Genomic DNA, 20,681 nt, shown 5'->3' with positions numbered 1-20,681 from the left:
TAATTGTTTTTCCTTTTAAAAATACCTTGGGTATAATTTTTTTAAATTTTGTTTTTTTGGATTTTAATATGGAAATGTATAAAATTGAGTCCAGATCTTTCATTTTTTCAGATCTAAGCATTTAAGCTATGCAATTTCCTCTAAAGCCTACTGTAGCTACACCCCTAAAATCTGTATACAATGAAGTTTGATTATTATTTAGCTCAAAACATTTTCTAATTTATTTTGTAATTTTTTGACACATAGATTATTTAGAAGTACGTTGTTTAATTTTGAATATTTGGAATTTTCCTGGATATTTTGTTGAAAATTTCTTCCATTTTTGGAAGAAAATTAAATATATATACTTAATATATATCTTCTATAAATATTAATTTATAGAGCACAATTTATAGAGCACATCTATGCTTAGCGTTCCAGTAATGGAACGTTAAGTATGTGTGTGGAAGTTATTTATATTCTGTTGCTCAAGGTCATCACCAACGTCTGTTTGCAAAAATTCCAAAAATTGCAACTTCAGGCATAAATGGGTTAAATCAAGATAGTTGATAATGCTGGCTTAATTATTTATATGATTTGGTATGAGGCTACCATTTTATTATTTGTTTTCAAGTTTTGTTTCTTTTATTCTTGTTCCTCTGTTCTTCTTTTCTGTCCCTTTTTTGTTTGTTTTTAATTTGGTGGGGGAGAAGGAAGGAGAGATACTATTTGGCTCTTTTTGGAATTTCATACTAATTCTTCTATTGTATTTTAGCTTTACTTCTTGAATTTTATTCTAGTGATTGATTTAAAATTACGATGTAACCCTTTAACTTTTAACACTTCGCTTACAGTTAATATTTGTACCATTTTAGGGAAAATATATCAACTTTGCCAATGTATAGGTCCATCTTGGCCACTATCTTTATACTAGTCACGGATATTACAAATAGAAAAACCAAGTTGTTGTTTTTTCCTTAGAGACTCATATGTATTATAGTGAAATTATAAGAAAAAAAGAAAAATTGCTTTATGTTTACCAAGATGCTAATAATTTATAATGTTCTTTGTTTCTTTATAAGAATCTGAGTCTCTATCTGGTATAATATCTCCTCAGTCTGAGAGCTTCCTTTAGCAGTACACGTTTGGATAGGTTTGTTGTCAACAAAGTCAACAAAGTCTCCTTTTATCTGATTATGAATTTATTTATCCTTTATTAAGAAACATTTTACACTGGACATACAATTTTGTGTTGACATCTTTTTCCTTTCAGCAATTAAAAAAGTATTGTTCTACTCTCCTTTGGCCTCTGTAGTTTCTGGCAATAATAAGTCTGTTATTAATCAAATAATGAGTTGGTTTTTTTCTTGCTGCTTTCAATATTTGCTGTTCATCATTTGACTTTCAATTATTTGGCTATAATGTGCTTCAGTTTTTATTCTGCTTGGTGTTTGTTAAGCATTTTGAATCTGTAAATTTACTTCTTTCATTAAATTTGTAATATTTAACCCTTGTTTCTTCAAAAATTTTTTTTCTACCCCATTTGTTGTCTGCTGTCTTTTTGGGACTCCAATTACACATATATTAGAGTAGCTTCTATCACTCAGTGAGTTCCTTAAGCTCTGTTCATTTTTTTTTCACTCTTTTTCTCTTTGTTCTTCACATTAGCTAATTTGTACTAACAAGTTCACTTACTCTTTCCTATGTCATTGGTATTATGTTAAGCCCTTTTTTATTTCAATTGTTGAAATATGTTAAGTGCCTTTTTTATTTCAATTGCTGTATATTTTTAGTTATAATACACTCCATTTCATTATTTTCATTGTTTTCATTTCTCTGCTTTCACTTTCTCCCTAATTTTTCACCACCAGCATGTTTTCTTTCACTTCACAGAGTTAATAGTTATAATAACTATTTTTGTTTATTTTATTTATTTATTTTTTAATTTTTTGAGACAGAGTCTTGCTCTGTTGCCCAGGCTGGAGTGCAGTGGTGTGATCCTGGCTCATGCAACCTCTGCCTCCCAGGTTGAAGCTGTTCTCCTGCCTTGACCTCCCATGTAGCTGGAATTACAGGCATGCACCACCACACCTGGCTAATTTTTGTATTTTTAGTAGAGACAGGGTCTCGCTATGTTGGGCAGGCTGGTCTCAAACTCCTGAGCTCAAGTGATCCACCTGCCTCGGCCTCCCAAAGTGCTGGGATTATAGGCATGAGCCACTTCACCCGGCCAATAGTTATAATAACTGTTTTAAAATCCATTTTTGCTCACTCTGACATCTGAACTGTATCAGAATTGACTACAGGTCTTTTTATTTTTTTTGGAAGAATGTGTTCCATTTTCTCGATGTTTCACATATCAGGGCACTTTGTTATTATATTCTAGACATTATGCACTCTCCGTTGCCTTAAGGTAGCTATTTGTTTTGTATTATATCCACAGTTTATAGTGATTATCTGTAGGTGGATTAGTCTGGTTGGATCTTACTCAGCTATTATCCTCCATGAACATAATAATTTTCATATCAGGTTTTATGCTTGTCAAGGTTATACTCAATTCCTGATCATGACCTTTAAATGATGATCTTTTCAAATTTTTGATATTCACCATTGGCAAGAAAATGTATTCATACTGGTAGGTGATAAAAAATTTAAAATCGTCTTTACAGCTATTCACAAATTTGCAATAGTTGAAGCATATTTAAAGGAGCTAACAGCTCCTCTATTTTTGCACTGACAAATGTAATGTTGAAATTTCTTGTGATAATGCAAATGGGTTTCAAATCTAACAGAATGTTTTCATATCAAGTATTTCAAAATAATGATGATGCTCTAATTAGTAGAAAATGCACGCATTGTTAGAGCAGTCACCCTGCATCTATCCTGTATGCCACTAAAAGGGCATATTAGCAGCAATTGCATCTGATATGTGTGAAGGCAGAGATTCAGGGCCCCCTGGAGCTGCTCTGCCAGGAGCACCTGCTGATAGCTCAGCCTCTTCAACTCTAACACCTGCAGATTCACCTGTGCATCTGACTCTTTAGGTGTTTGGAATACAAACTATACTAGCAGGTCCATGGACCCCTTGTTTATGGGGCATACTTGTTAGGGTATACCACATTGCTGGCCATACTATAGGTGTCCAAGATACAAAGAAACTCACTGGCTCCTCTTGGAGAATTGTGGCAAGGTGGAGGTGTTGCGTGTCACTTATTATGTTCAATGTTTGATGACATTTGGGATCCATTGTCAGATTCATCACCTTTGCGAAAATCACAGCTGAGGAAATCATGACAGTGAATGAGATCAGACCTAACCGACTCCATCTTGCTTCTAACCTTTACCTTGTCCTTTTTCACACCTGGGCGTCGACTGAACAAACCTTGGGAAGGAATTTAGTTATAGTTTAACTCTGAAACAAAACTGACAATAGCCCTTTCCTGAAAAAAACCCTTCTTGCCTAGGGACCAGTCTACAAATTAGCTGCAAGATTAGAAATTACAGGCCGAGAGTGGTTGTTCATGCTGTAATCCCAGCACTTTGGGAGGCTGAAGCAGGTGAATCACTTGAGGTCAGGAGTTCCAGACCAGCCCGGCCAACATGGTGAAACCCCATCTCTACTAAAAATACGAAATCAGCTGGGTGTGGTGGTGTGTCCTGTAATCCCAGCTACTCGGGACGCTGAGGAAGAACTGCTTGAACCCAGGAGGTGGAGGTTGCTGCAAGCCAAGATCACACCACTGTACTCCAGCCTGGGCAACAGAGCACGACTCCATCTCAAAAAAAAAAAAAAAAAAACCCACAAAGATTAGAAATTATGGTTTAGGGACCATGCAGCCTCCAGCTGCGAGAGTCTGAGCCACCCCAAATTGTTCCTGGGGATAACATCACTGTTGTAAAACCTAAGATCAGTGCTTGAGATATTTTGCAGACCCTGCACTCGGTGGATCCACTGGCACCACCCAGATCGATATGCTGGTTCATCTGGTGTTGTGACCCCCACCCAGGAACTGACTCAGCACAAGAGGACATCTTCAACTTCCTGTGATTTCATCTCTGACCCAACCAATCAGAACTTCCAACTTACTGGCCCCCTACCCACCAAATTATCCTTTAAAACTCTGATCCCTGAATTTTCAGAGAGTCTGATTTGAATAATAATAAAACTCTGGTCTCCTGCACAGCTGGCTGTGTGTGAATTACTCTTTCTCCACTGCAATTCCCCTGTCTTGACAAATCAGCTCTGTGTAGGCAGCAGGCAAGGTGAACCCACTGGGCGGTTACAAAGTCACTTTCTTAGCCCACACTAAGCTACTCATGGCTTTTACACACAGGCCTTAGGTCTCTGGTGGCAGCAAGTTCACTTGGATGCTAGAAGGTTAAGGTGATCAATATAGAACATACTGTAACTCATTCATAGCACATTAGTAGACCCAGAGATTAATCTCCAGCTGGTAAATACCTGCTACTCCTACTGTTATTTAGATACTGAAATACCACGGCGGGACATGATGGCTCATGCCTGTAATCCCAGCACTTTGGAAGGCCGAGGCAGGAGGATCATTTGAGGCCAGGAGTTCAAGACCAGCCTTGCCAACAGGGCAAAATGCCATCTCTACAAAAAATACAAAAATTAGCAGGGCATGGTGGTGCACACCTGTAGTCCCAGCTATTCAAGAGGCTGAGGTAAGGGAATCAATTGAACTCAGGAGGTGGATGTTGTAGCGAACCAAGATGGTGCCACTGCCCTTCAGTATGGGTGACAGAGCAAAAAAGAAATAAGAAAAGAAATACTGAAATACTTTTGCAGTGAACAATAAAAAGCCATGACTTTATTCACCCAAAATTCTGCTCCCACTCTGACTTCCAGCCCCTCCCTGGGACCTTTTTCCTCACCTTATTCCTTTTGGGTATTTGTTACTAGTACAGTTTGAGTTGGCAAATCTTTCAATGTTCTCAAACTTTGATGTTTATGCTAATCGGTTTGACTCTTGCTAAAATGCAGAGTCTAACTAGAGGGGGCCAGAGGAGGTGAGGAAAAGATTCTGCCTGTCTAACACACTCCTGATGGTCCCAAAGCTGCTGGTCCCAAAGCTGCTGGTCTTGGGCCACACTTCAAGTAATGAGATGTGCTTTGAATACCACCTCTGAATTTACTGCAGGATAGCCACTGGAGAGTTCTCAAGTAGCCTAGTGCTTGTCATTGTGAGATACGAGGCTCGACTGCACCAAATTCAACTCCTAGATCGTCATCTAAAAGCTAACTAGGCTGGGCACAGTGGCTCACGCCTATAATTCCAGCACTTTGGGAGGCTGAGGTAAGCGGATCACTTGAGGCCAGGAGCTCCAGACCAGCCTGGCCATCATGGTGAGACTTCCATCTCTACTAAAAATACAAAAATTAGCCAGGCATGATGGTGCACGCCTGGAATTCCAGCTACTCAGGAGGCTGAGGAATAAGAATCGCTTTAATCCGGGAGGTGGAGGTTGGAATGAGCTGAGATTGCACCACTGCACTCCAGCCTGTGCGACAGAGTAAGACCCTGATCTCAAATAAAAAGAAAATAATGAAATAAATAAATAAATAAATAAAAGCTAACAAGCTGTAAACCAAAAATAAAATTTTAAGCCCCCCACCCAACTGAATGGAGCCCTCCTGTTCACCAAGGACATTCTAAAGTAAACCTGGAAAACTAGTTCAGGCCATGATGGGAAAAGGGGGTTGGACATGCCTCATTATCCCCTCCTCCCTTTGGAATTCAGGCACAGCATTAACCAGCATTAATATTAAAACATAGACCTTAGGCCAGGCACTGTGGCTCATGCCTATAATCCCAGCACTTTGGGAAGCCGAGGTTCAGAGTTTGAGACCAGCCTGGCCAACACGGTGAAACCCCACCTCTACTAAAAATATAAAAAATTGGCCAGGCATGGTGGTGGGTGCCTGTAATCCCAGCTACTTGGGAGGCTGAGGCAGGAGAATTCCTTGAACCCAGGAGGCAGAGGTTGCAGTGAGCTAATGTGCCATTATACTCCAGCCTGGGCAACAGGAGCAAAACTGCATCTCAAAAAAAAAAAAAACCAAAAAACAGAAAAAAAAAAAAAAAAGCAGCGACCTTAACACTGACAAAACAGAATCCTTGTAGCAATAAGATGCCAACATAACAGATAGCAGGCCCTGAAAGAAATTGAAGTTAACCCTCACATATTATGATCAAAATATTACCCCCGAATATATTTCTTTGACATATTTTGAAATGGCCTTGCAAAGCTGTCTCTTTATCCAGGTTTTATACGCCTGGATATATACCTAGATAGCTGGATGGGAGGGAAATGGATAAAGAGAGCAGAGAGGCAGTGGTGGTGCCTCAAGAAGACATTGGGAGAACTTTGACTTCTCTTCTGGTGAAATGGGAGCTATTGAGGATTTGAGTCAAAGTACAAACACGATATGACATAGATTTTAAAAGGAAAATTCTATCACTGTTTGAAAAATAAAATGTAGGGGAAAGGTGTATCTTGAGCAGCATGGGGTCAGAGATAATCAGATTTATTCAGGTTTGTGCCTTTCCACCATGTCAGGCTTTTATTGATGCTATTTCAATCACAAAAGCCATGGGCTATGTGGAATTCCCAAGGAGGCAATTCCACTTAGTAATTCCCGTCCACTCAGTAGTCAGAGCCATGGGCACACGGGCTCAAGCCACTCCACAAGTCAATCAATATTGCAAACCACACCTAATAGCATACCTAATCAATATATAAATGTTATAGAGTCAACATTGCACCACAAACAAAGTGACATTTAACACCGAGAGAAAAGAGACAGGACAATAGGTTATCAAATCAGTCCAGGGACAATGACCTGAATAAAAATAATATTTTGGCCCGGGCTGGGTAGTCCAATGGTCTTACAAGGAACAGTCTTCAGTGTAGTCAGAGCCTTCACTAGCATATGCTGTGTGAATATCTCAAGTGACAGCAAGACCACGTCTGTTAACATGGTCATTTTGAGCTGTTGAAGTCCTGCACTCCTTATAGCCACAGGGGCCTCTGATGAGGACTGATAGTGGAAAGTGTGGTTGATTATGTCTTTATCTGGTTAGATGCAGTCTTTACTGATTAGGCGAAACATCTGGTCCCTGATGGCAAGTTGCCTTTTGCAATGTAAGATGGAGTCTTCTTCTAAGATGGAGCTACTTATGTCAAGGGTGCTCTACTGAGGTTGGAAACAGGAAGGACAGTTACAATGCTAAGATGATGATGATTCAGACTGGGTGGTGAGAAACAATCAGATTCTAGACATAATGAAGTGGTAGATCCAACAGGATATACAGAAAAATTTGGAATTCTGGAGAGAAGTTTGGATAAGAGTTTTGCATTTGCGAGTTGTTGGCATATTAAATCTCGAGGCCTGGACTAACTGTAGAGAAAAGAGACTAAAAAGACTGAGACTTGGGGTGTTTTAATCTTATGTTTGGTACCCCAGCTAAAATGGCTTATATCCAAGAGACAGGCAATAACAAATAATGGCAAGGATGTGGAGAAAATAGAACCCTTATACACTGTTGGTGGGAATGTAAATTAGTACAACCACTATGGAGAACAGTTTCAAGTTTCCTCAAAAATATAAAAATACAGCCACCATATGATCCAGCAATCCCATTCCTAGGCATACACTGAAATGAAAGGCACTCAGTATATCAAAGAGATATCTGTACTCCCATGTTTGTTGCACTGTTTATGAGAGCCAAGATGTGAAAGCAACCTAAGTGTCCATCAACAGATGTGTGGATAAAGAAAACGTGGTACATATACGCAATGGAGTACTATTCAGCCATAAAAAAGAACAAGAGCCTGTCATTTGCAACAACATGTCATTTGCAACAACATGTCATTTGCAACATAACATCATTATGTTAAGTAAAATAAGCAAGGCACAGAAAGACAAGCATCACATGTTCTCACTTATTTGTGGTACTTAAACATCACAACAATTGAACTCATGGACATAGAGAGTGGGAGGTTGGTTACCAAAGGCTGGGAAGGGTAGTGGGGGCTAAGGGGGTGGTGGGGATGGTTATTGGGTACTAAAAGAAAATAGTTGGTGAAACTCCTTCTCTACTAAAAATACAAAAATTAGCTGGGCATGGTGGCGGGCACCTGTAATCCCAGCTACTCAAGAGGCTGAGGCAGGAGAATCACTTGAACTCAGGAGGCGGAGGTTGCAGTGAGCTGAGATTGCGCCACTGCACTCCAGTCTGGGTGACAGAGCAAGACTTTATCTCAAAAAAATAATAAATAAATAAATAAATAAATAAATATAAAGAAAGAAAATAGTATGAATGAATAAGACCTACTATAAGACCTACTATTTGATAGCAGACCAGGGTGACTATAGCCAATAGTAACTTAATTGTACATTTTAAAATAACTAAGAGCATAATTGGATTGTTTATAACACAAAAAATAAATGCTTGAGGGAATGGATGCCCCATTCTCCATGATGTCATTATTATACATTGCATGTCTGTATCAAAACATCTCAGGTACCCCATAAATATATACACCTACTGTGCACCCACAAAAATCAAAAAATAAAAAAAAATTATTTTAAAAAATTTGGGAAAACACAAAATCCAACAAAGGAATTCGAAGGGGCAAAGTATGAGGAAACCTGGAGCATCTGGTGTCTTGGAAACCAAGTAAAGAAAGTAAATTGATGTGAAGGAAGTGAATAACTGACAAATGCTGTTGATTCATGAAGTACAATGCAGACTGAGAATGGGCCATTGTAATTAGTAACATGGAGGTCATTCATGACTTTGACAAGAGAAGTTTCTGCAGAAGAGGAGAAATAAAAGCCTAATTGGAATAAATTAGTGGAGAATTGGAGGTGAGGAATTGGAGTCATGGACTACAGTCAAAATTCTCGAGTGTGGATACTTTTGGAGAGAGATCTACATGTTTGTGTGCAAAACTCCTTTTCTAATTTAATAGACTTTATTTCTAGAGCAGTTTTAAGTTCACAGCAAAATTGAATGAAAGACACAGAGGTACCATAGGCCTCTATCCCACCCATGCATTACCTCCCTGCTATTGACATCCCCTATCACAGTGGGGCATTTCTTAGAGTTGATGAGCCTAAAATGTCACATCATTAGCACCCAGAGACCATAGTGTACATTAAGATTAACTCTTGGTGTTATACATCCTGTGGGTGTTGAAGGATGTGTAATGTATCCACCATTGTAGTATCATATATATAGTTTCAGCCAGGAGCAGTGGCTCACGCCTGTAATCCCAGCACTTTGGGAGGCCGAGGCAGGCTGATCACCTGAGGTCAGGAGTTCAAGACCAGCCTGATCAACATGGAGAAACCCTGTCTCTACTAAAAATACAAAATTAGCCGGGCGTGGTGGCACATGCCTGTAATCCCAGCTACTCAGGAGGCTGAGGCAGGAGACTTGCTTGAACCCGGGAGGCGGAGGTTGTGGTGAGACAAGATTGCGCCACTGCACTCCAGCCTGGGCAACAAGAGCAAAACTCCATCTCAGAAAAAAAAAATAGTTTCACTACCCTAAAAAGCCTCTCTACTCTGCCTAATCATACCTCCCTCCCCCCTAGCCCCTGGAAACAACTGATCTTTTTACTCTCTCCATAATTTCACCTTTTCCAGAAAGTCATAGAGTTGTAAGCATATAGTAATATAGCCTTTTCAGATTGACTTTTTTCACTTAGCAATGTGCACTTTAGTTTCTTCCATGTATTTTCATGTTGTGATAGCTCATTTCCTTTTTAGCATTGAATAATATTCTATTGTCTGGATGTATCACAGATTATTTATCCATTCACCTGCTGAGGGGCATCTTGGTTGCTTCCAAGTTTTGGCAATTGTGAATAAATTCTATAAGCAACCACCTGCAGGTTTTGGGGTGGATATGAGTTTTTCAAGGTTATTTGAAGAAATACAGTTATGTATCACCTAATGATGGAACAGGTTCTGACAGATGTGCCTTTAGGTGATTTTGTCATTGTGTGAACATCATGGAATGTACTTATACAAACCTTGATAGTATAGCCTACTATGCGTCTAGGGTATATGGTCTAGCCTATTACTCCTAGGCTACAAACCTGTACAAGGTGTGACTGTACTGAACACTGCAGGCAATTCAAAAGTAAGCACTTGTGTATCTAAACATATCTGTATGTAGAAAAGGTACAATTAAAATGTGTTGTAAAAAATAAAAAATGGTAGATGTGTATAGGGAACATACCATAAATGGAGTTTGCAGGACTGGAAGTTGTTCTGGATGTTTTTTTAGAAAAAAATTTCAGATTTTCTGCATAGACAACCATGCCACCTGTAAACAAAGTCATTTTTTTTCTTATTTCCCAACATATATACCAGTATGTGATGTTTAAAAGCAGTGGTGCCTTGTTCTTGATCTTACTGGGAAAGTTTTGAGTTTCTCCTCATTATGTATGATGCTCCCTGTAGGTTTTTTGTAGATGACCTGTATCAACTTGAGGAAGTTCCCCTCTATTCCTAGTTTACCAAGAGCTTTTATCATGAATGGATGTTAGCTGCTGTCAAAGGCTTTTTCTTTTTTTTTTTTTTTTTGAGACAGAGTCTCACTCTGTTGCCCAGGCTGGAGTGCAGTGGCGCTATCTCGGCTCACTGCAAGCTTCGCCTCCCGAGTTCACACCATTCTCCTGCCTCAGCCTCTCCAAGTAGCTGGGACTACAAGCACCCACCACCACGTCTGGCTAATTTTTTGTATTTTTAGTAGAGACAGGATTTCACTGTGTTAGCCAGGGTGGGGCTTTTTCTGCATCTGTTGATATGATCACATGATTTGTCTTCTTCAGTCTGTTGATGCAACGGATTACACAAATTAAGTTTTATTTATTTATTTATTTTTGTTTTTTTGATACGAAGTCTCGCTCTGTTGCCCAGGCTGGAGGGCAGTGGCACAATCTCGGCTCACTGCTACTGGGTTCAAGCAATTCTTCTGTCTCAGCCTCCTGAGTAGTTGGGATTACAGGCGTGAGCCACCACACCTGGCTAATTTTTGTATTTTTAGTAGAGATGGGGTTTCACCATCTTGGCCAGGCTGGTCTCGCACTCCTGACCTCAGGTGATCCACCTGCCTCGGCCTCCCAAAGTGCTGGGATTACAGGTGTAAGCCACCGTGCTCGGCCACACAAATTAATTTTTGAATGCTGAATTAACCTTGAATAGCTGGGAGAAATCCCACCTGGTCACGGTGCATAATGCTTTTCAGACATTGTTGAACTCTGTGTGCTAATATTTTGTTGAGGATTTTTGCATGTATGTTCATAAGAGGTATTGGTCTGTAGTCTTCTTGTCTTATAATGTCTGTGTTTGGTTTTGGTATTCAAAACTTTTGAGGGCTTGCTTCTCTTTCCTCATGTCCTGGGTCATCCCTAGGGCACATGAGCATCATCCTGCCAGACCAAAGGAAATTCTGTGGGGATTAACAGCCCCTTGCTGGCTGGAAGGATCTCACAGCCTGCTTGTTCTCTGAGATCTTGCTGTCTGCCTATATATCTATAATAGAAACCATTCTGAGGGCTAACAGGAATCACACTGCACAAAAGGAGGTTTGCAGAACGTGGCTGTCTAGAAAATGAGCGGGTAGTTCTTAAGATTTCCAGCCTGCTATTTAAATTTTTGCTCTTATTCTATGTGGTTGACTGATCTTAGACAAAACCTATTAATAATCAGTGTTGAGTCTGCCATCAACTTATCACAATTCTTCTGGAAACTCTTAATATATTTGTCCTGTAGAGCTCCTTAGAGAAAGAAGTTGTATCTGTTTGTTATCAAGGGTATTAAGAAATGCTTTTTTCTTTTGTTCTTTGATTATCTTGCTCATGTTTGAAAATGGAAAGAGGAGGTGGGGACAGCGGATTTTACACTTAAGTGAACATCTCAACACCCATTCTGTGAATCAGAGATATGGAGATTGGAGGGAACACTCTTTTGTTTGTTATTTGGTTCCTTGTTGTGAAAAATGTTTGTTATCTTTCAACAAAACATGCTTGTAACTTGATCTATCTATTTCCACTCTGTCTTCAGAGACAGATCTTACAAGAACTGGTTGCAAGGCATCAATTTTTCTGATACGACAAACAAGGTTTGTGACAAAAGCTGAGATCTCTAAGGATTTGCTAAGATCAGCACGCCCGTTTTTCTCCTTTTGTTTTCGATTGCAAGATGACGTCTTACTGACACCCATTCTTCTGATGGTGCATTAAACCCCCAAACAGTTGCCCTTTCCTTGGCTGTAATGCAATCTAGGGGAGGTGACCATTTCCCCGGCTGAGCTGTTTTCTTGTGTTTCCAAGTCTGGTCACACCTTAAGAAAATCATTGGGAAGTAATAAGTCTTTCCTTTCTCTTTATAACACCAGCTTGAAATCATTGTTTCACAGTGAATAGATGCTTTGTTTTGGTGTCCTTCCTTAACCACCAGAACATAAACTCTGCTTTTTTTTTTTTTTTTTTTTTTGAGATGGAGTTTCGCTCTTGTTGCCCAGGCTGGAGTGCAAAGGCATTGATCTCAGCTCACTGCAACCTCTGCCTCTTGGGTTCCAGTGATTCTCCTACCTAACCCCCGCAAGTACCTGGGATTACAGGTGCCCGGCACCATACCCAGCTAATTTTTGTATTTTTAGTAGAGATGGGGTTTCACCATGTTGGCCAGGCTGGTCTCAAACTCCTGATCTCAGGTGATCTACCCGCCTCAGCCTCCAAAAGTGCTGGGATTGCAGGTGTGGACCATTGTGCCCGGCCTATTTTTTTTACAGACCAGCTATTACTCTATCACCTAGGGTGGGTGCAGTGGCCCAATTGTAACCCACTGTAGTCTCAAACTCCTGGGCTCAAGTGATCCTCCTGTCTCAGCTTCCTGAGTAGGTGGGACTATAAGAGCATGCCACTACTTCCAGCTAATTTATTTTATTTTATTATTTTATTTTATGAAGACTAAGATGAAATCTCCCTACGTTGCCCAGCCTGGTTTCAAGCTCCTGGGCTCAAGCGATCCCCTGGCCTTGGCCTCCCAAAGTGCTGGGATTATAGGTGTGAGCTCCCACTGCCAGCCCAGAATGTAAAGCTACTGTTGTGGACAACTCAAACAATCCTGCAGGGAAGCCTTAGGAAATGTTTAAAACACACACTTTAGGATTATCTTAGCCAAGGGGTGAATGGAGCTGAGGCATTTACATCCCCACATCCATCATTCATTGGTTACAAAATGGGAACTTTTGGGAAGATGTTAATTTCAGGTCATTGGAAAGGCAAGGTCAGTCACTTAATTTTTACTCACAGTGTCCAGCATATTGTCAATTCAGGGCTCAGTACTTGAACTGTGATGACAAATGCGTGGTAATAGCAGCAACTACCTTAATACAGATAGGTAGTATACCTTCTTAAGAATAAAATTGATTTTTCAATAGATATTAATGTTGTCTAGTCTAGATGAATTTTTTGTTTGTATGCCACACACACCATGCATTGATTCAGCATGCTCATGGTTACTTTAAAAAAAATAATAATAATTTTTTTTTTTTTTTTTTTGAGACAGAGTCTAGCTCTCTCTCCCAGGCTGGAGTGCAGTGGCGTGATCTCGGCTCATTGCAATCTCTGCTTCCTGGATTCAAGCAATTCTCCTGCCTCAGCCTCCCGAGTAGCTGGGATTACGGGTGTCCACCAACACACCTGGCTTTTGTATTTTTTGTATTTTTGTATTTAGTAGAGACAGTGTTTCACCATGTTGGCCAGCCTGATCTCAAATTCCTGACCTCAGGTGATCCACCTGCCTTGGCCTCCCAAAGTCCTGGAATTACAGGCGTGAGCCACTGTGCCCAACTTTTATTTTAGGCACAGTGAGTACATGTGTAGATTTGTTATACAGGAATATTGTGTGATGCTGAGGTTTGGAATATAGATCTCGTCACCCAGACAGTTAGCATAGCACTCGATAGGCAGATAAGCAATTTTTAACCCATTCCCCCATCTTCTAGTAGTCCACAGTTATCTATTGTTATCATGTTTATGTCCATGTGTGCTCAAATTCTTAGCTCCCATTTATAAGTGAGAACATGTGGTAATTGTTTTTCTGTTCCCGCATTAATTTACTTAGGATTATGACCGCCAGCTGCATCCATGTTGCTGGTGCATATACACCATGGAATACTGCATAGCCATAAAAAATGAAATTCTGTCCTACAGGACATGTGCAGTATTTCATGGTGTATATGCACCACATTTTCTGTATTCAGTCTACCATTGATGGGCACCTGGTTTGATTCCATGTCTTTGCTATGGTGAATAGCGCAGCGATGAACATCCAAGTACATGTCTTTTTGATGGGATGATATATACACTGTCTTAAGATCATTATTATCAGAAGAAGTTCCTAAGAGGAGGATTGAGGATGCCCAGTTTATTTGGGAGTTGCAGAGGCATAAAAGGATAACATGGGGGAGACACACGGAAGGAAAGAAACAGCCAGAAACCCTAGCTACTGTTTTTGGCACCTGAAGCATAATCCTGCAAGGAAGCTTCAGAAAATACCGTAAAACACACACTTTAGGATTATCCCAGCTGAGGGGTAAAGGAGCTGGGGTATTTATATCCCCTACCCATCAGCTATTGGTTACAAAATGTGAACATTTTGGAAGATGTCAATTTCCAGTCACTTTCATCTCTTACATATGGGCTGAATGTGTTCTGGCAGCCTCAGGTCAGCCAGTCAGCAAAGTTGCTGGTGTGCACAGAAATAGTCATATAATCCAAAGAGATGCAGGAGGCGCACAGACAGAATCTGCCACAAAGACCCCGAAATGCTAATTCATAAACGATCATGCGCTTTGTTTATGCTTTTTATTCTCAAGACCAATCCCCATTAATGTAGGAAAATACCCTTTTATGTGTGAGATAATACATGTGAACGCATCTTGGAATGCATTTTATAAACTGTAAAGTGTGATACAAGTATATTGTTATTATCATTATTGTAATTATTATTATTATGATGGCTTGATTATAGTCATCAGCACTTGAGAGGGTTAGTAGAATGCCTTCCTTAGAATAAAAGTGAGATGAGAAATTTTAATACAATTTCAGTTACACGTAATCAATAATTGTCCACACCAAGGTTCAGTGCCTTGCGTGCATCAGTTTAGATATGAAAGCAGGAAGATCATGCATACATTTGTTGATCATTTCTCCCTTGGGGAATGAATGACCACTGAGATCTTTATTAGGAGCTTCTATGTATATAAAATAGTTTCAATGCTTGTCCTTTGGAAAGAGACCATTAAATCTGAGTTTGACATCTAGCTGTTTAATTTTTTTTTGAGACAGGGTCTTGCTCTGTTTCCCAGGCTAGAGTGCAGTGGCACCATCATGGCTCACTGTAGCCTCAAACTCCTGGGCTCAAGTGATTCTCCTGCCTCAGTCTCCCAAGTAGCTGGGACTACAAGCACACACCGCCACCCCTGGCTAATTAAAAAAAAAAATTAGTTCTGTGGAGACCGAGTCTCACTATGGGTTGCCCAGGCTGGTCTTAAACTCCTGGGCTCAATTGATACTCCCTCTTCAACCACCCAAAGTGCTGGGATTACAGGCATGAGCCACCATGCCTGATCAACATCTAGATTTAATTGTTTGCTGTTATATCGGCCAGATTCTGCTTTGCATGTTTAGTCTTACTTGAACCCAAACAGGGACATCTGAAGCCACGGTTTAGACTTTCACTTAGTATTTGTGCATGACTACTGTGCAGAATCATGCCTTCTTCTTGGCCCAGTCCTGTTGAATTAGATAATTCAGTTAAACATTATCATCTGGATGGGATTCATTTCTGTTACATCTGTGGCATTTAGTGACTTAAACTGCTATCCCATCTCTGAGAAGTTTTATTCTTTTTCACCTAAATCCAATTCCAAAACTACTAACCTATTGCCCTTAACTTGTTCGGAATTCCGTCTCTGCTGGGAATGCCCCAGAATGCCTTTCTGTTGGGGTTACCCGCCATGACGACTCCCACTAGAACAAGATAAACAGCAGTGCCAAGGAGAGAAAGGGATAAATATGACAGCTACATAGGTAATGGAATTAATAGGATTAGTGACTAGTTGGACATGTCTGTGACAGCGGGGGAGAAGGAGGTGTCAAAGATGATGGATTGGGTATGTGTTGGTGCCTTCAATTGAAACAGGACATTTGAGGAGACAGCTGATCTGAGCAAAAAGATACATAGATACAGATAGATTTTTTCCCCTCACTTAGTAAAATGCAATCACTAGCAGTTATGGGTAAACCAAACCTCACTGTTAAATGGTTTAAATTGATTGACAACACAATTATGGATGACAGATGATTATTTTCCAGGTCATTCTCTTCATAGAGCTTACATTCAGTAGCATTCAAATAACTAATAGGGTACGTTTCCTATTGATAACGTGTCTAGAGTCTTGAAAGGATTCTCATTTGGTGAAAGGCACAGAGGAACGATTTGAGGATTGTGAATCCACCCTATTTAATTAGAAACAATAAAACCCCATTGTACTTAACCAGAAAGATACCTGGAAGTATTATATCGGGTACAATCCAGCCTCATTTCCAAGAATTGGGCCAGGCAACCTGGGGAAGCATATCTGGTGGTGACGCGTTTTGTATTAATGGTGCTGGCATTGCTGATTCAATTAGATTTAATTTGATTTTTTTTTTTCCGCTCGATCCTCTGGCTGGCCTGTAACTGAAAACCTGAATATTTGTTCGTGTTACTATTGTCCTCAGACAAAGGCCTCTTGAATTCACAGAGCAATCTATAATGTAGCTATCTATTTCCCATCTGCTCTGTGTGTACCTTAACTGATAGCTATTCAGGCACTTATTTTAGATAGCAAACTGAGGTTCCCTTTGAATCTGGGCTTTTGAGATCCAAATTGGTAGCCTTGGAAAATTATTCTTCAACAAAGGTCTATTGAGGGCTCCTCTCATCTGGAAGAAGAAGGAAACGAATAAAAAAAAGGCTTACAAAACCTTCACAATCCTCTTTCTTCTACAGAATTACCAAAAATGTTCTTGGAAGAATGGGGCATGCAGACCCGCCTGACATTTCGCTGGTGTAGGTAATTTCTGATTATTTCTAGTTTCTCTGTTTGAATCTGTGTATGACCCAACAGAATCATTTTCCACTGAGTGGGGATAATGTGATTTCAAGTGAGATATACAAAGGGGGAAAATGAATAAATCAGGTAGGTACCAAAAAAAGTGTCAATTCTAGGCCAGGTGCAGTGGCTCACACCTATAATCCCAGCACTTTGGGAGGCTGAGGTAGGCGAATCACTTGAGGTCAGGAGTTCGAGACCAGCCTGGTCAACATGGTGAAACTCCATCTCTACTAAAAATTACAAAAATTAGCTGAGCGTGGTGGTGCACACCTGTAATCCCATCTACTTGGGAGGCTGAGGCAGGAGAATGACTTGAACCCAGGAGGTGGAGGGTGCAGTGAGCTGAGATCACGCCACTGCACTCCAGCCTGGGCAAGAGAGGGAGACTCCATCTCAACAACACAACAACAACAACAATGTCAATTCTGTTTTGGAGGGTGCATCCCAAGATGAGGGCATTGGCAAAAGAGGGACAATTTTGAGGTACAAATGGCCAGAAAGCTCTATGCCTCTATGCACTATAGCTTAGAGATTAATAGCAGTGAATGAGCACAGAGGCATGAACTTGCATCCAATGCTGTTCCAAGCACTCTCTCTCTCTATCATGCCATTTAAAAATATAGGTCCAATTATCCCAATAGAAGGGGAAACTGGGGCCTGAGGAGATAAGTTACTTGACTAGTCATGTAGCAAGCAGGTGACCTCAGATTTGAACCCAGGCTGCCTGATTCCAGAGCTGATGCTGTAACCACTATGAGACATTGTCTCTCTATGCCGCAGTCCAGAAGACATAGCAGAAGCTCCTCAGACAGTTCAGGTTTCTCATCCCTATAAAGTGAAATCTCCAGCTGGGGACTATAGATCATGCCTAGCATCCCAGCACGTTGGGAGGCCGAGGTGGGAAGACTGCTTGAGCCCAGGAGTTCAAGTTCAGCCTGAGCAACATAGTAGGAACCCCCTCTCTACAAAAAGAAAAAAAAATAAGCCAGGTGTTTTGGTGTGCACCTGCAGTCCCAGCTACTTTGGAGGCTGAGATGGGAGGATCACTTGAGCAAGGGAGGTTGAGGCTGCAGTGAGCCATGATTGTGTCACTGCACTCCAGCTTGGGTGACGGATCATGAACTTGTCTCCAAAAAGGAAAAAAAAAAAGTGAAATATTCTTAATGCAGGACATGGAATTGGATACAAAACCATCCGGAGAAAAAAAGGTGGGAAAGTGCAGTTCTAATGCCACAAAAATTTAAAGTGTAAAGACAAGGGAATAATTGATCTCCTAGCATTCAACCATGTTGAAGAATTTAATCAGTGCTTTTTGAATGAGTGACTTTAATCATCTATTATTGGCAATTTTTTTTTTTTTTTTAACGGAGTTCCCCTCTTGTGGCCCAGGCTGGAATGCAATGGCGAGATCTCCACTCACTGCAACCTCTGCCTCCCAGGTTCAAGTGATTCTCCTGCCTCAGCCTCCCGAGTGGCTGTGATTACAGGCATGCACCATCATGCCTGGCTAATTTTTAGTAGAGACAGGGTATCACCATGTTGGCCAGGCTGGTCTCGAACTCCTGACCTCAGGTTATCTGCCCACCTCGGCCTCCCAAAATTCTGAGATTAAAGGCATGAGCCATCCATCGTGCCAGGCCTACTAATCTATTTTTTTTTTTTTTATGAATATACCCAGCCTCCACAAGTAGATGATAAGGAACTCTCAGACCAATAACTTTTCTCATACATCTCTGTCTCTCTCATGGGCCTTACATGGTTTATGGGATCAGAAGGAGCTCAATATGTATTGATTGATATGGTTAGATTGGTGACTAATGATGTTAATCTATTGATTAATCATTGGGTGTAAGTTACGTTGCTTTTTCAAGAAGTGATCAATGAATGTTAATAAATCAAATTTAAGGCAGGGCACGGTGGCTCATGCCTGTAATCCCAGCACTTTGGGAGGCTGAAGCTGGTGGATCACTTCAGGTCAGGAGTTCAAGACCAGCCTGGTCAACATGTTGAAACCTCGTCTTTAATAAAAATACAAAGATTAGCTGGGTGTGGTCGTGGGCGCCTGTAGTCCCAGCTACTCAGGAGGCTGTGGCAGGAGAATCGGTTGCACCTGGGAGGCGGAGGGTGCAGTGAGATGAGATCATATCACTGCACTCCAGCCTGGGTGACATAGCGAGATTCTGTCTCAAAAAAATAAATAAATAAAATGAAATAAAATAAAAAATTTACTATGTGTTTTTTTTTCTTTTTTTTAAGCAGAAAAATAAGGAGACATGTTAGAAAGGCTTTTGCACAATTTCATCCTGCCAATGGAGATGGGGTGGTGGGCAGAGCCCAAGTGGATCGTAATGAGAGTGACTTAAATGGTGCAGTGGTCGGCTCTTATCTACAGGTTTACAGAAATGAAATTAAACTTGGGCTTTCTATTGCAAAACAATGAGCAAATTGAAGGCCAATTATACCAGCTCATCAAAAAAAGCTGGTGAGCTGTAGAGGATTTTGCATTTCTGAGTAGAACGACTTTTCAGATGAAAGAACTTATTACAAGAAATTGAGAACATCTGGGCCATCAAAGACAAAATGCAGTGAATAATTGGACAATCATAGACTGGCATCCTTTTGAATAAGAGGCACTTCCTCAGTTCCCGCTAGGGGAAGTGTTCAAAATTCCTCCTCTAATGGGAAATTGAAGCTTCGTTTTGAAAACATGATTTTTCTATACCTGGTTGTTATTTGGTTATGAAAGAAATCTATTTTGGGAGCTTCTGTTCCATAAAGTTATTCTTGTCACTGTAACCAGGATAAAATAGCAGAGTCGTGATTGGTTCTGTCTCTGTATTTCACCGACTGGCTTAACTCTAACCAACTGCCAGTTTATAATCCTAGCAAACATCACATTCATAAGAAGCCCTATTAACTCTGCTTCTCCTGGTGACTATCTATCTTTCTTCTCTCCGACTTCTCTACATTCAGGGTTCACCCTGCTGAAATCTTACAGGTGCCAAACAGATGTTTACAAAGAATAAATGGGAATTAGGCGAGTTCAGCTTCACTCATGTGGGCACGCTGGTGCCTAATTACCATTCTGCTCAATGCCATGCATCCTTCATATATGTGATAGTGATAATGTCCTGCTTTAGGCTAAACACTGAATTAGATATTTTACACATATAGATTATTTCAGGAAGCCTTTGTTGTTGTTCTTGTTGTTGAGATGGAGTCTCACTCTGTCACCTAGGCTGGAGTGCAGTGGTGCGATCTCAGCTCACTGCAACCTCCACCTCCTGGGTTCAAGTGATTCTCCCACCTCAGCCTCCCAAATAGCTGGGATTACAGGTGCCCACCACCATACCCGGCTCATTTTTGTATTTTTAATAGAGACAGGATTTCACCATGTTGGCCAGGCTGGTCTCGAACTCCTGACCTCAAGTGATGCTCCTGCCTTGGCCTCCCAAAGTGCTGGGATTACAGGGCAGAGCCACTACACTG

General features: G+C 40.7%; 1 long non-coding RNA gene across 2 annotated transcripts in view; it reads left to right on the top strand.

Moving 5' to 3' along the window:
* Positions 1–16,033: 16,033 nt before the first annotated feature.
* The window catches only part of LOC129060290 (uncharacterized), a 116,572-nt gene continuing 111,924 nt past the window's right edge, over positions 16,034–20,681 (top strand). For both annotated transcript variants that reach the window (XR_008526864.1, XR_008526861.1), the window contains exons 1-2: positions 16,034–16,122; positions 17,087–17,146. This is a non-coding gene — a long non-coding RNA (uncharacterized LOC129060290). The remainder of the gene's footprint in view (positions 16,123–17,086; positions 17,147–20,681) is intronic.

Source organism: Pongo abelii, chromosome 6, assembly GCF_028885655.2.
Source record: "Pongo abelii isolate AG06213 chromosome 6, NHGRI_mPonAbe1-v2.0_pri, whole genome shotgun sequence".
Classification (NCBI taxonomy): domain Eukaryota; kingdom Metazoa; phylum Chordata; class Mammalia; order Primates; family Hominidae; genus Pongo; species Pongo abelii.
Note: the sequence above shows the minus strand (reverse complement) of the source record. Positions and strands in the feature narration are given on the sequence as shown.